The following is a 14,640-nucleotide window of genomic DNA, read 5'->3' as shown; positions in this document are numbered from 1 at the left end:
TGCGTGTGTGTGTCCACATGTATCTGCCTCTATGCTTTCAACAGATGTGTTATTATGTGTTTGCATGCCGCTCACTGGGAGTTTCTTTTATTTTTTTCGCTGCGGATTTGTGTTTGCAGGCAGCTTCAGCACAGACCTCTCATTGTTGCACTGGGCTGGTTAATGACTGATTAGCCGTGATTGGCAGTCTCTGTTTGAGAAGACGAGCCGCTTGATTACATGTCATTGTGGACCAGATGGAGAGGGGAGGCTGTTTGACTGGAGGGATGTGCAACACAGAACCCTTGTAACTCCATATTTTACATTTTGTCATAAATTAAATCATGCTACAGTGTCGCACAAAAGTAGCAAGAATAAGTCGATCTACAAGCTCGGAGATCAGCTATTCGATTATGGATTATTTTGTTTGACCGGAGGTCAAGAATATTCAAAAATATAATGTACAAGCTCGCAGTGCAGCATAAAGTGAAGCGCTGTGAGCTTATATATCTGCTATTTTTGTATAGCAAACGCAAACGTCTAAAATTACACTGAAGCTTTCCCAGTTGAAATGAAAGTGTTTCATGGGTTTTGTAGATATTAAAGGTATATTCAGTGATTTCACTTAATTCAAATATCACTTATTTTTTTGTTTTGTTGTGATAATCCTCCCTACTATAGAGTGTGCTGGCCATATAAGGAGTTCCTCCCTGTCCCCAGTTAACCCCTGGGGGTCAAAAAACCTTAGGTTTCGTTTTTGACTCTCTATCCTGATTGGACGAAAGGCTGGGTCCCACAGCCAAAAACGAAACCTAAGGATTTTTGAGTGAAATCACTGAATATACCTTTAAGCCCAATTAATGTGACTAAATATTACTACTGTACATTGGATCCATTGAACACACAAGGTTTCCACCCTGCAGCAACACAGATGGAATTTCAAAAGAAAGAAAGAAAGATGGCTACATTACAGTATTGAGTACCGCAGTGTCCAATAGAGGTGGGTGGATGGATGTGGGAGGTTTTCATAATTGATACGGACAGGAGAAGAGCTCTAGAGCAGGAGTTCCCAAACTTTTTTGGACCAGGTACCCCTTTTGGGGTAGATATTTTTCCAGATACCCCCTCATCCTCGCAACACAGATAACAATATAACCACAAGCAGTGTTTCCTGCAGGAAAAAGCTTTGGCATGGTGCTGGGCGCAGGCCGCAGGGGGGCCTTCTTGCGTAGAACATTTTGATTAATTAATTAATTTGATTCAATAATTAATGAATAAGATTAATAAATTAAGATGAATTTGTATTATTGCTCTTGTATTGCTATTGGAGACACTGGGGGGACACTGGGGGACACTGAGCAGGCACTGGGGAGGCACTGGGGAGACACTGGGGAGGCACTGAGGGGACACTGGGGAGGCACTCGGGGGACACTGGGGAGGCACTGGGGAGGCACTGAGGGGACACTGGGGAGGCACTGGGGAGACACTGGGGAACATGGGGAGGCACTCAGGGGGACACTGGGGAGGCACTCAGGGAGGCACTGGGGAGGCACTCGGCTGGGCACTGGGGAGGCACTCAGGGGGACACTGGGGAGGCACTGGGAAGGCACTGAGGGGACACTGGGGAGGCACTGGGAAGGCACTGAGGGGACACTGGGGAGGCACTGGGAAGGCACTGAGGGGACACTGGGGAGACACTGGGAAGGCACTGGGGAGACACTGGGGAGACACTGGGGAGGCACTCAGGGGGACACTGGGGAGGCACTCGGGAGGCACTCAGGGGGACACTGGGGAGGCACTGGGGGGACACTGAGGAGGCACTGGGGAGGCACTCAGGGGGACACTGGGGAGGCACTGGGGAAGCACTGGGGAGGCACTGGGAAGGCACTGGGGAGGCACTGGGGAGAAACTGCAGCCACTGGGGAGACATTGGGGAGGCACTGGGGAGACACTGGGGAGGCACTCAGGGGGACACTGGGGAGGCACTCAGAGGACACTGGGCAGACACTGGGGAGGCACCATGGCGGACACTGGGGAGGCACTGGGCAGACACTGGGCAGACACTGGGGTGGCACTTGGGGAGGCACTGGGGAGGTACTGGACATTTCATATCACACACACACCATGATTCACTAGCCCCTTCAAAAAAAAACAAGGGGGGCTTGGTTACCCCCTGGCTATGCGTCGCGGACCCCACTTTGGGAACCACTGCTCTAGAGGAAGTGGAGGAGCTACAACCGGGTTACTTTTCACGATTCAAATACAAAATATGTGCCATTTTGCGCTGCGTTTCGAGCTTGTAGATCTGCTACTTTGATGCTACAGTATTGTGTGATGCTGTAGTATGATCAAGTAAGCCGTTACTTTACAAAAAATCACACCTGTGTGAACTGAGTGGTGCAACTCCCCTCTCTCTCCCCCCCCCCCCCCCCCCCCTCCTCTCTCTCTCTCTCTCTCTCTCTCATTAGCAGGCAACAGTGCAGCACTGTCTCTCTCTCTCTGTTTCTGGCACAACAGCGCCCCTACTGGTACTCATAGTCATACTGGTGCTCATTAACGTCACATGGGTAGTCCAATAGGTGAACACGGACATTGCTGTTCCTTGGAGTGGTTGCACCACTCAAAAAACACAAAAAGTTTAAATATGGAAATTAAAATGGTGTCTTGAGTGGTGGTAGCATTGTGCAGTCCTTGGCCTAGCATTGTGTGGGCCTGACGATCTGGAACCTGCAGCATTGACAGCCACTTTGCAAGGCACACACACACACACACACACACACACACACACACACACACACACACACACACACACACACACACACACACACACACACACACACACACACACATGCACGCATGCACAAACAGAGCATCCTTTGTAAGCTCCTTCCCTGACCAGTGGAAAGGCACCTGTATGTATCCTGCAGTGACCTGAGCTTGCATCTCCTTTTTTGTTTTTAAGATGAATGGAGCACATTGTACTGTAGTGTAGGCAAGGGAAGCTATTATATTCTTTCGACTGATGCAGCGCCAGCGGGTCTACTCTGAGTCTCTCTCGTGTAACTGAACTTCCCACCCTATCTCTAAGGGAGATGCCAGCCACCCATCTGAGGAAACTCATTTTGGCCGCTTGTATGCGTGACCTTATTCTTTCGGTCATGACCCACACTTCATGACCATAGGTGAAAGTAGGGAAAAAGATTGCTATAAAAATGGGAGCCAATGCCCCCCTGCTTGGCACTCAGCATCAGGGGATTGACTACCAGTATACTATATATATGACTACCATATATATATATATATATATATATATATATATATATCTGTAACAATAAACGGCCGTGGTGGCCCACTCTGAACCTGCCTTGTGTGTTGGTGTCCGCTCAATGCTATATATATATATATATATATATAGCACCAACACACCAACACACAAGGCAGGTTCAGAGTGGGCCACCACGGCCGTTTATTGTTACAGATACGCTTCAGGAGCGCGGCATTAAATGCAAAACTCAACAGAAATCCTTCTCTCTCCTGACGTCTGTCAAACAGGCAGGAATGGACGTAGTCGTAGTCGCTATAGATTAGTTCGGGGTGGCGGGTTACCTATAGAGGAGGAGACAGACGGACTTTAATATGATGCTCGCATTAACATGGATATAAGCCTGGTGTGAGAGAATGGGTGAGATATCGCTTACCGCCAAGCATGCCCGAACTGTCCCTCTCAGAAGTCAGTGGGGAATGAGCGCAGAGGCAGTCAATCCTTCCCAAGTTTTATCCTTGCCTGGAAGGTGTCTTACAGTAGGTGGGTACACTTGGCCTTGAGCCAATAGGTAGGCAGGGTAGTACTTCTGTACTCCGAGCAGGCGTGTTCTTCTTGTCTGCGCTCTGCCTCTTCCCCACTGGCTGTCTGGGCTAATATGCTTACCTGGCGGCTGGTTGCCTAGCGACAACCCACAATATATATATGGTGTGTGAGCATACCCGTAGCAGCATCTGTGTACTGAGCTTTATAAATTACGTTATTCAAGGTGAAGGATATTATTCAATTTCACGGTGCAACTTCATTCACAGTGTAACATTATTCAAGTTGCGTCCACGGGTGGCTCAAGAAGAGCTCAACTAGTCCCTGGTATAATCCACAGTAGGTTCAGGAAGAGCAAAAAAGAAGGTCTAAGGTCAGCCTAACGGCTTGCCATTGATCAGGCTGCTGTGCAGTACTGTACATCAGGTCGCTGGGCAAGGCTCAGGCTCATTCCTTGCTCAGCGTCCTGTTGACAGTTGTTGCAGTTGTTGCAGTTACACTTGGTGGCGTACTGTAAAGTAACTAAGTATGTTTACTCAACTTCGCAGGCAGGCAACTTGAGCAAGATAAGGCTTTGGCAACACCCTCCATCACCAGGAGAGAATAACGGCAGCCTTGCCATGTCTTCTCGCTTCCCCATTATGAAGCCGTCTCCTTCTTTACAGCGCTGTCAGGGAAATTACTCACGGTTGCTATGGAAATGAGACGACGTGCGATATGACTGACTGTATATATCACACGGTTACTGGAGAGAGAGAGAGAGAGAGAGAGAGAGAGAGAGGGAGAGAGGGAGGGAGGGAGGGAGAGGGCTGGCAGACACCTCTTCTCTCCATATTTTTTCATGAATTCATACTACAGTGTCACTCAAAAGTAGCAGATCCAGAAGCTTGATTTTTGAGCTTCTTGCTATTTTTTAATTTGAATCCTGAAAGGTAACAGTTTGCACAGTTTGAGGTTTCCAACCCGAACAGAGACAGTATACTTCGTCACAAGACACATGTTTAAAATAGCCAACCTACCAACTCACAACACGGCGTGATGCATACTTGTACATAGATATGAGCCCAACATGCAGAAGCCAGGCTTTTTGTGGCTAATTATTGCGGAAAGGAGTTTGCTCGTATTTCACTTTGTGCTCTTAGGCACATTCTGTCCTGGGACTACAGGCATTTTAAGGCATGTCCAGTATAGTGTTTAACTTTGCCCTGTGTTTTTCTTTACCCATCATTTTCCTCTACTGTAGCAGAGAGGTTGTGTTTACCTTAAGAAACGTATTGCCCTCTTGCTGTATATTGGGGTTTGTTTTGGTAGAAGGTGATGTTTTGGGGAAACCAAGTGGTGAAAACACCAAAATACAACGAGAGCAGTGTGTTTCTGTAGATAAACACCACCACACTACTCCAGTGGCGGCTGGTATGGAACAAAATGATTGGTAAAAATAAATTTATAGTACATTGTTTTGTTGCGTAAACTCAGGGCAAAGTTACAGCATTTGACCATCATCGACATACAAAAAATATCCCTGAAAGGGCAGACCTGTATGTTATCACTCTTCATCACTGACACCACAGGGATGAGAATGCATGCACACACAAAAACACACCAAAAAAACACACCAGAATTATTCCATGACATAACCATTATAAGCCACATGTTGTTTGAAACAAAGCCTGCTTAGTGGCTACAGTGAAAGTGAGTCCCTATATGAGTATAGTGTGTGTGTGTGTGTGTGTGTGTGTGTGTGTGTGTGTGGGTGGGGGGGGGGGGGGGGGGGGGGGGGGGTAATCTAACACCAGGTAGCTGGTGACGGGTTTGGAGGTTTTCAACAATGTGGTTCAGGTCTTGTGAAGGAGGGAAATTCCATAGTGGTTCTTGTGCTGACACAGCATTCTGTCTCGCAGGTCAGCATATTAACTTTAGGAGGCTATATCCTGCTACCCTAATAGACAGGGGGTACATAAGCACATGGCCGTTTATCTGCCTTTATCCGTACTCTTTCTCCGACCGAACCACACTTTTACCACACATCTCTCTATGCAAAATAAAATCTGCACACTCCCAGAATACATATAGGCTAATTGCATTCACAAAAAATGTCTTATTTACTTTACAAATATTACTTTTGTGAAACACGCTGTTGTTGCGCAAGCTCAACAGCCTACGTCAAAATCGTCATGTTGGGGCCAGACTGGCCAGTCCTTCACAGTGACACGCGTTACATGAACCACGTGACCGGGATGGTTTCTTACCCCTCAATGTCGTGAACGCGCCCTTCTAAGGCAGCCTGTCGCCTACACTGCTCCATAGCAGCACTAGCAGTACAGAGCCCAGCCATCTGAACGAAACCGTTGTGCAAACGAAACTGACAACATTTGCCTGTGCGTGCTTCTTGCATGCGCATTTCCCAACTCTCAGTGATTTATCCACACATCGCCCTGTGTGTGTGTGTGTGTAACGTGTGTGTGTGTGTGTGTGTGTGTGTGTGTGTGTGTGTGTGTGTATGTGTGTGTGTGTGTGTGTGTGTCGCGTCGCCCTCCAGCCGCAATTGCGAGTGTGCGCTGAACCCACACTCACACACTATCCATTCCATGCACATATTAGTCCTATATTTACTACAGTACACCTGACAGACAGTGTCGTCGTTAAGCAGCTCAACCCTGCAGCTCAACCCTAGCTGACAGGAGTGACGGTGCTGTGCTGTGAGTAAACTGACAACGCTTGGCTTTCTGACATCCCTTTCTCACAATCTACAACAATAGATTTGTTACTAACATTAGGTTGTGGCGAAGTAGAAACGTGGAGAGCAGATAGTGTGTTTTGGACAAACAGGCTAGCATTGGTGTTGATTTGGGTCAAATGGAGTCTATATGGCTAAAGATAAATGAACACATGACATCGGTGGGAGAGGAGTTATTGTGTGTTTTGGACAAACAGCGTGGTGTTGTTTTGTGTCAGCTGAAGCTTCATGTGTTTGTGTTGGAGCGCCTCAGTGTGGCCGTATAGGTCATGTGCAACCTCTTCCAGAGAGAGATGGAGACACTAAATCTCAGCTGGAGAAACATGTTTGCATGCATGCATGCTGCCTTGCATGCTGTGTGCTACTGTTGAGTCTGTCACTCACTTTGACTGATTTATGGCATTGTCTTTCTGTTAAAATCCAACTATGTTAATTTAAGAACTCTGGACATATTAGGTCATTGTTTATTAACTGTGCACACGTGTAGCCTATTGTATGTCAGACTGTATGTCTGTCACCCCACAGTCACAATCCTTTAGTAATTAGACTGTGGAAATATTCACACTACTTTTACAATGCGTTGTCAACACGTGCTGAGTTGACAAAGATTGACAGATTTCGGAGAAGACTGATAGTTTATCCTTTAGTAATTAGGCTGTGGAAATATTCACACTACTTTTGGATTTGCAGGCCCGGCGCCACGGGGGTAAAGGGGGTATATAGTTACAGACAAAACAATGGTACATTTCCAGGCATTCAATTAAATTCCATTCCTTGAAAGGAAGGAAGTAAGGATGCATCTTAATACAGGATGCAGCAGCATCTTAATGATCTCCCATCTAGAACTGGAAAAACAACATTCCTCACCTATAGGCCATCCTTGGGGTGGGGAGGGGTGCTAATGCCATTGTTGCAGTGGTCAGGGTGCTTAAGTGGGCAGCTACTGTAACTAGCCAGGGGTGCTAATGTCATTGTGCTGGGTGTGGTCAGGGTGCTTAAGTGGGCAGCTTAGCTACTGTAACTAGCCTATTTATTTGTTTGTAAAAATGTCAATAATAAAATATATATATTTTTATATTGATCAATTTTAGAATCCATGTAATAATAACAATCACAATAACAATACTACTAATCATTTTAATAACAATAAGCTTCTTTGTAAACTCACTCATTTACAAACAAGCTCACATCAGAACAATAATCCATGTAATAATAACAATAATAATAATAATAACAACAATAATAATAATAACAACACTAATAACAGTACAGTACAGTACAGTACAGTACAGTACAGTACAGAGGACAACATTACAGTACAGTGCAATACTGAGTGCAGTACAATACTAAGGAGTGCAGTACAATTTACAATTTAGGCATTTAGCAGACGCTCTTAATCCAGAGCGACTTACATTAAGCAAGAACAAAAAAAGCATGGCAATAGATCACATAAAAACATTTATCAAGAAACATGCGTAAGCTAAGAAAGTAACAGTGGAATATCTATATAATGAAGCTATTGTATATAAACATCTATACTACTATGCTATACATATGTACTATGACGTGCTATGACTACATACAATGCAATTATAGTGCTGTCTACATAACATGCTATAAGTCTGTATCAAATGCTATCTAAGTCTACAGAAATGCTATCTAAGGGGGTGGGGTAAGTGCAAAGGGGGTACAGTACAGCACTTGCATCGCCCTCCCGCTATTGCCTTCTTCCCATTTGCCATGCATCGAGGATGCGCTAGGATGAGCGGGCCGCAGGCCCGCGAAATTCTAGTTAACTTTATAGAGGGGATTCACTAGCCGCAAATCACGTGCGTGGTGTGCGTCCATTTTGAGCTCTTCCTCGATGTGAACTCGCAGACCCTTTCCACTGCAGCGCCATCGTTGAGGATGGGCGTGTGATCTCTCCGCCGCCTCCTAAAGTCCACAATCAGCTCCTTGTCGATGTTGAGGGCGAGGTTGTTCTTCCGGTACCAGAGTTGATCTCGTCTCTGCAATAAGACTCATCATTTGTTGACGATTCGACCTATCACTGTCGTGTCGTCTGCATACTTAATGGTGGTGTTGGAATCATGTGTGGCTGTGCAGTCATACGTGTACAGGGAGTAAAGGAGAGGGCTCAGCACACATCCCTGGGGTGCTCCAGCGTTTTGTATGCTTTCACTGTGGTAGCCAGGAGATGTTTTGGGGAGTACGGTGAGTTGGAGCTTTGAAAGCATTAGTGTCTCATAAAATAACGGCTCCTTTCAAAGTCGACACTGGTGTCAAGCAGGGCTGCATTATTGCACCAACCGTTTTCGCCATCCTCCACCTCACCAGCCAAACCCTACCTGAGGGAGTCAAGCTCATTTACAGGACCGGGGGCTCTTCAACCACAACAGGTTCAAGGCAAAAAGCAAGGTGCTCACATCCCCCATCATCGAGCTCTAGTACGCAGATGACAATGCCCTAGTGGCTCATTCTGAAGCTGACCTCCCGAAAATCCTGGACACGTTTGCCAGAGCTTACCGACTCCTGGGACTTGATATAAACATCAAGAAAACGCAGATTCTGTACCAGCCAGCTCCTGACACACCCTCCCAAGCCCCCACAATTCACATTGGAAACAACATCCTGGAAAATGTTTCGCCTACCTTGGCAGCCTTCTCTCCACAAGAGCTGTCATTGACAACGAAATTCACCACCGCATAGGGTGTGCCAGTGCAGCTTTTGCTAGGCTGAGGAAGAGGGTTTTTGAAAACCGGGACATCCAGACCAACACCAAGCTTCTTATCTATCAAGCTGTAGTTCTGCCCACTCTGCTCTATGGAGCTGATAGCTGGACCACCTACAGCAGACATCTGAATGCTCTGGAGCGATACCACCAGCGATGTCTCCGCATGATCCTCAGGGTCTCTTGGGAAGATAGGCGAACAAACATCAGCGTCTTGCAGGAAGCCAACATATCAAGCATTACAATCATCACCCGGCACCAGCTACGGTGGACAGGACATGTCATGTGCATGCCTAACCATCGCCTTCCTAAACAAATGCTGTATGGCCAGCTAAAGGAATGAAAACGCACCCAAGGAGGGTGAGAAAAAGAGGTTTAAAGATAACCTCAAGACCCATCTGCGAACCTGTCGCTTCAGCCTCAAAACCTGGAGGAGGCTGCCCTCCAGAGAGATCTATGGTGCATGACGGAACAGCACAGGCAGAGAATGACCTGACCAAGGGGGGGGGGGGGGGGGGGGGTGTGTGTGTGTGTGTGTGTGTGTGTGTGTGTGTGTGTGTGTGTGTGTGTGTGTGTGAGTCACCATAGAGGAAGTGTTGTCTGGTCTCAACCATGCTGATGACTCCCAGCAGACTGCAGACACTAGTGTTGTTGTCAACCGTACCTAAATTAAGCGCGGCACAAATAAACATGCTATGAGCTTGTATATCTGCTAATTTTGAATAGCCTAATTAAACGACACATGCTCTACCGGTTTTAATTGTATACGGAATTGTCTCTTATTTGTAAACTTAAAAGACGTGGCCCTTGTTGAACTGTTAAGGGACACACTCCTTATTTATTCTGGGAATAGCATCACACACAAGCATCAAAAGTAGCAGATCCACAGCCTCGAAACGTGAGCAACACGAGTTGAGCTTGTAGATCTGCTATACTATTGATACTTGAATTTGAATCATGCAAAGTAACAGTTTTGGACACATGAGGTTTCCACCCGACAGAGACAATATATTTGGCGGTCTCTCTAGCCAAGTGCTCTTCCCAGTTCCCTGCACTCTGCCGATGGAATGGTCCAGGAAGGAGTGCTGCTGCTGCCTTGGTTGCTTCAGTTCCCTCCGGACATTCCTGGCCTTGTGGTGGTTGGACACACAGCCACGTTTGGGCCACATTCCTCAGCCCAGCGTGGCAAAAACAAGGAGGCAGCTTTTTTAAAAGGATGGTGTAACTGTATAGCCATGCACGCACGCACACACACACACACACACACACACACACACACACACACACACACACACACACACACACACACACACACACACACACACACACACACACACACATGTGCCTGCCACAGACAAGGGCTGCATTGTCAGGGGTCAGGAGAGGTTTATGATGTTCGTTTAGAGCAAAATGTATACAGAGTACAGACGGATACTGTATGAAGTAGAGTTAAAGGTAGGGGTAAGTTACATTATTTTGTTAAATAAATAATAATGCTGTAGAGTGTTTGCTCAGTAACTGGGGTCTAACCATCTTCTGCTCTGTAGTAAAACAGAAAATGCATTTTCAGGTATTTGATACCAATTTCTTCTAAACTGAGTTCAGTAGGGATAACTCAACACAGGATAAAGGATGAATAAATGAAAAATGGAAGTGATGACAAAGAAATTAACAGACAAAATTGGAACTGGAACACTCAAATTTAAGCTAATAAATGGGTACTGTCTCCAGATTGGCTAAATTTGGCAACCCACACGGCACATTATATTGTCTGTTTATTAAAGAGCTGGAGAGGCAGGGAGACCCCTATTACTGGAAACAAAAACTAACTGCAGGATATAGACGGTTCTTTAACCTATTATTATTTATTGCTAAAAATATCACTTACCGGCGGTTACCCTACCTTTTAAAAAGTGCTGCCTGAGGTGGAAATTAAGGAATTCATACAGTAGTAGCAATAGTACTGTAATCGTGGTGGTATTAAGACCCCATTGATGTCAACCAAGGCGTGAGTCTTGTCGTGCTTTGAATTTAATCTAGGTACCGGATGAGATGGGTGTTGGCACATTGGAATAAAGGGAATCTCATAAAGGCTTCAGAGTCACAGTAAAGTTACAGAAGAGTCACTGAAAAGTCAGTTCCACAATCCACACTTATTGGCAGCCTATCGACAGTAACTCACTCTGACTTATACAGCTGGCGTATTAACGGTGATTTCTGTGTACCGAAATAAGTATAAAGGTAACATAACTATAATTGCAGGCATTTGAGTCCAATTGAATGAGTCCCAATTCAAATAATAGCAAGTATAAAAAAGTAACTTTCACTGTCAAACAAATGTGCGTGTGCCATTTATATCAGCCACCACCAAACAAACGGGTACACCTGGGGATGACATTAGCCCAAATCCCCAGGCTCCATCTTTTTTTCTCCAGATCCTCCAGTCCAGATAGAGTCGTCCTGACTGGGAGGGGATTTGAGTTAATGAGATCCCTGCGAGGTGCTCCTGCGTCACTGCCTCTGTCTGCACGCATCCCAGCGCTACCTCACAGCTGTAATTGAGGGCTTAGCAGAATACATAGGGGTGTGGGTGGGGGGGGGGGGGGGGGGGGGGGGGTTGGGTGGGAGCACTGCCCTGCTATGCATGTTTACCTTGCCTGGTACAACCAAACCACTGTCCCTCAAGCCACATGGCCAGCTCTGATTGGAGCTGTTGGAGAAGTGCCTTGCTCCAGGGCTCTTTGCCAGGAGTTGTGAAGCAAGCATAGTCTCTAGAGCCAGACCGTTGACTCCCACAATTTTTCAAAATGCTACTGTCATGCCGAGCCAGGAGTAAAGCGGCTATTTCCTCCTCCTGCCCTCGCTTCCATTTAGTCTCTCGCCGAATATACGTATCATGGCTTTGTGGTTGCCCGGCGTCCCGCAGTGTATTTTCAGTATTATGTTATCGTGGGGAAAGCTTTCTTTAAGTGTGGGGTCCGTGGCCAAATGCATATACATTTTGGGGGTCCTTGACATGAAAATGTTTGGGAACCAACTGATGTAGACAAACCACATGTCTCCTCTGACACACATTAGTAAGTCACCCGGTTCATGTAACTAAAGGGTATACAGCCTTGACTTGTGACATACAGTGCATGCTCTTTGTGAGGTGTCTAAATATACACCTATAGAGGACACATTGCTCACGCTGTACGCAGGTCATTGCCGTGTGACTGGGTCCTTCTTGTCTGGCGTGTGTGCGTGTGTGCGTGTGAGACAGGGTGTCTTTGGGCAGTAGACTTATTGCTTCTTGGTGGTTGGTTGTGGGCCTCAGGCCATACAGCTGCTCCTTAGAGTATATACGTATATATAATAGAGACGTCACCGAGCCGAAACACTGAAGCGAAAAAGAGATGGTGGCCGAAAGTGGTATTGCACTATGGGCCATGGCTCTATGCATGGCACTATGGGCCAATACGTGAATGTGCTATGCTCCATATGTGAACGGTATGTCCCATTATGTGAATGTGCACTATGAACGGCCCAGCGTGTTCACATATGGCCCATAACCAATCCCAGAATGCACTCTGTTCCAACCCGGAAGAATGCCTCATGCGCTGGGTGCACAACTCAATGCAAGTGGATGAGAGGAGAAATCCGGTGACGTGTCTGTCCGTCTGTCTGTCAGGTTGTCCAGAACCTCCCCAAAAAGGCCTCTGCCCGGGCTCTGGACCGGGCCCCTGCCCAGCGTTCATATATGGAGTTGGCCTGTTCTGACCTCACAACACTCCATATTTGGGCATGCCTGACACAGAACTCCATAAGCTGGCCTGTTCTGACATCCCAACACTCCGTATTTATATATATACGGCCCTGAGTGTCCTGCTGCTAGCCCAGATTCACCACGGAGAATGGTTGAAGCCTCAGAGACCTTGTGGCTAAATCTGGTATTGCAGTAATTCTGCATTGAAATTATTATATTGTGGTTACACTGGCAACTCATCCTTTGCCAGTGTATCAGTTAAATAAAGCAGTAATTCCCAAACTTTTTGGCCCGTGACCTTGCATATCTGCAAGCTCACAATGCGTTGCTTCGCACAGCGTTGTGAGCTTGTAGATCAGCCATTTCCACTACTTCTTAAACATTTGTTTTCTAATTTATGGAATTTCATAGATTTATAATTGATAAAAGTTTTAGATTATCTGGGGATGTTTTTTATTATTATTATTATTATTATTGAAATTATATTAATTATTTAAAACCACAATGTAGTAAACAAAAAAAAGGGTCTCCGAGTTAAAGGACCATACCATTGGGTCTGGCATGTTTAGCCCGTTGACTCACAGCATACTTGACATTACCTTCATTTCAGCATGGTATGCATGTCAACGTGCACAGACTTGAATCTGACATTCTTTAAAAAAAGATCAAACAAAAAAACACTGGAGGTGGAAATTGCGGCACTCAAAAGAATAAAGATTCATGATGGTTGGCTCAGCTCAGACGCACATTTCTGGCCTAGAGGTGATCAGATCATAAACTGCTCCACATCATAGACTAGTATTACTGTACTTACAGTAAGAAATGTGACCCTGTTTTGAATCCCACCCGGAGCACATATCACAACATAATGATATGTTATATCATTGACATAAATGGCATTATATCAACAATGATGTTGTCTTTTTCAGAAATAACAGTGACACATTACATTTTTCTCAAGACTATTTAGTATACAATAAATAATTAAATTAAGATGTGTTTAAAGGTAGCAGCTCTGTTTACATGTGCAGTAGGTCTAGCGGCCTACTTGGTACAGATAGTAGTCCTTAGGGCTAACCTTATTTTGTCGCAACAGTTCACAACTCTTTGCTGCTGAGTTTGCACATTGTTCTATTTCTCCCAATAGGTATGGGAGTTTTTTGTTGTCATACTGTCATAGTTTCAAACTCACTTTGGGTGTATGTAATCTGTGGGAAGTGTGTGTTTCTGATGTCTTGGTATACAGTAGTGGGCAGTTAGTGTAGCTCTGTTAACGCCACATTTTGTGTGCAGTGGGTGCATAGTCTGTCTTCCCATGGGAGCGGGGTCTGTCTGTAGTGGCCTTTCTCTATTGCAAGGCTGTGTTCACTGAGTCTGTACTCTGTACCTAGTCAATGCTTTCCTAAGTTTTGGGTCGTTTACCGTGCTCATTCGTATTCAGCCAATGTATATTCTCTTTTTAGTGATAGATAGCATTCCATTTTGCTTTGGTTTTGGGTAGTGTCTCTTAGTTTCCAGTATGTCAGGTAGCTTTCTTTTTGTTTTCTTATAATCTGGCTAAGATCACTACAGACCGGCTAAGGTCGGGGTGGACGGAACAGGACAGGACAGGGGCCTGGCTCCAGACCAATTGATTGGAATGT

At 45.8% G+C, this 14,640-nt stretch overlaps 1 long non-coding RNA gene across 1 annotated transcript in view; it reads left to right on the top strand.

Moving 5' to 3' along the window:
* The window catches only part of LOC310855123, a 53,691-nt gene that overhangs the window by 18,093 nt on the left and 20,958 nt on the right, over positions 1-14,640 (top strand). The window lies entirely within an intron of this gene.

This window comes from Protomyctophum parallelum (assembly GCF_964188405.1).
Source record: "Protomyctophum parallelum genome assembly, chromosome: 2".
NCBI classification, from domain to species: Eukaryota; Metazoa; Chordata; class Actinopteri; order Myctophiformes; family Myctophidae; genus Protomyctophum; species Protomyctophum parallelum.
This window is presented reverse-complemented; position numbering and strand designations above follow the sequence as displayed.